The sequence below is a fragment of the Tupaia chinensis genome, unplaced genomic scaffold (genome assembly GCF_000334495.1).
Source record: "Tupaia chinensis unplaced genomic scaffold, TupChi_1.0 Scaffold000197_1, whole genome shotgun sequence".
In the NCBI taxonomy this organism is placed as follows: Eukaryota; Metazoa; Chordata; class Mammalia; order Scandentia; family Tupaiidae; genus Tupaia; species Tupaia belangeri.
The window spans coordinates 5,158,848-5,161,119 of NW_006159672.1; positions in this window are offsets into that span (position 1 = coordinate 5,158,848).

Sequence of the window (2,272 nt, forward strand, 5' to 3'; positions counted from 1 at the left end):
TAAATGAGTCCCTGAAGATGAAAATCAAAGCAGGGAACAAAATAAATACTGAAAATTCTATTATAAGGAAAATAAAAATAAATCATCATGCTCTTTTTACAGCAAAGCTTTATGGCAGAAAGAACTGAAATATTATATTTAATATGCTTAAGTAAAAAAGCAAGTGAACCAAAGTTTCTATAGCCAGCAAAACTGACTTTAAAGTAGTAAAGACACAAAGTGCTATCAGCATTCTGGGATTCAGAAATATTGCTCCATGGGTCCATCCTGAGGAACATAACTAGAGAATGAGCTTCAAACAAAAATGACTAAGGAGATTTTAATTAAAGACTGGTGGTAAACTTTAATTTGTAGAACTAAGAAAATGAGGGCTAAAGGGGAGAAAATATTCTACATAACTGCTATATGACTTGGTAATGTATAATAGATATAATACCCTTATTTGAAAATAGGGATAAATTTAATGAGATGTGTGGGCCATGATGGTGCAACAGTAGCGTACTGCTCTGTGGTGCCAGAAGTCACATGGCCAACCATCAGTTCAGGTTTCCAGGAAACCTGAAACACTGGGTCCACATGCACCCAAGATCCTGAAAAGCTGGAGGACTGAGGGGAGGATATCATGATGTGATGAGACCCTGTCAAAGGTGCTGGTTTCTCTCTGCCTCTCTCAGGCATGTGTGCATTCTCTCATGCTCTTTCTCTCATCATTTATATGTAATGAGGGGAAATGGATCATGTAGTAGTGTAGCAATAAAATGTGACTCTCAACAAGGCTGACCCACATGGGGAGGTTTCAGGTTCACATCCAGAGACATCCCAGGCACAATGCCAGGCACAATCATACCCATGATTCAGGGCTATCTGAGGCTGGAGGTGAATTGCATGAATTCCCTGTTGGGAGTGCTATCTCGGTCTCTCTATCTCTCTCCATCTCTCTCACTCATGGAAGAAATAAATAAATAAACTTTAAAAAATAAAAATAAAGGGGCCAGCAGATGGTGTGGTGGTTAAGGTGCTGGACTCCCACATGGCCGACTGCAGTTCAAGACCCTGACTGGTGTCCTGCTTTCTCACTTTCCCTCTCCCTCTCTCTCACGGGTGCCCTGTATCAAATATAAAATAATGATAATAATAATAAACAATTCATTTTAAATAAGTAAAAATAAAAGTTGCAGTTGGACCCAGAAAACACAGACAAAAAAATTAAATGTTTTTTCAGCTATTATATTGGTGGTGATAACATTGGTATGTAACGTACACATACATATAATACTTGTATTCTGAAATAGTCATGTGCATAATGTGGGATAAAATAAATGAATAATATTGTTAAATATTCTGATTCTGTCCTCCTATGTTTTCTTAAGTGTTATTAGAATTTTCGGTATTGAAGAAAGATACATTTTTTTTAATCTTAGCCATTCTGACCGGGATTAGGTGGTATCTCATTGTGGTTTTGATCTGCATTTCCCTTATAATGAGGAATGTTGAGCATTTTTTCATATGGATAAATGTCAGTGGAGCGGTGAAAGGGGAACTCTCCTACATTGCTGGTGGGAATGTAAATTGGTACAGCCACTGTGGAGAACAATATTCCTCAAAGATCTGCAAATACAACTACCATATCATCCAGCAATTCCACTCCTAGCTATCTACCCAAAGGACAGGAGAATGTTCAGTTGGAAAAATACTTGCACATCTATGTTTATTGCAACATTATTCACAATTGCTAAGACATGAAACCAACCCAAATGTCCACAAACAGATGAATGGATTGAAAAAGTGTGGTGCATATACTCTATGGAATACTACTCAGCCATAAAAAAACACAAGACCCTGGCTTTTGATAGAAATAAATGAATATGGAAAATTTACTGCTGAGTGAAGCAAGCCAAGCTATGAAGGAGAGACATTGTACATTTCCACTTAATATAAACTGACTGTCCATACTCTATGGTAGAAACTGAAAGACTAGAGGATATAGAAGCAAGAAAATGGTTATGGATACTGGAGACAAGTGAGAAGAAGGCGGGAGAACAGGGAGAGTGTGAGGAAAGAAATTAAGGAGAAAAATAGAGAAGCAAGACACTTATGGGACAGAAAAATTGATTATTATCTGTTGATGATAACATGTATAACATCCTCAACCGGACTGGTGTGAAGTATACTCATGTTGGGAAAATTCACTTTGCAAGCTAAGTTATTTGTAGTTATCAAATACATTAAATAAATAAACAAAAAAGAAAGATACAGATGTTAAACAAGAAAA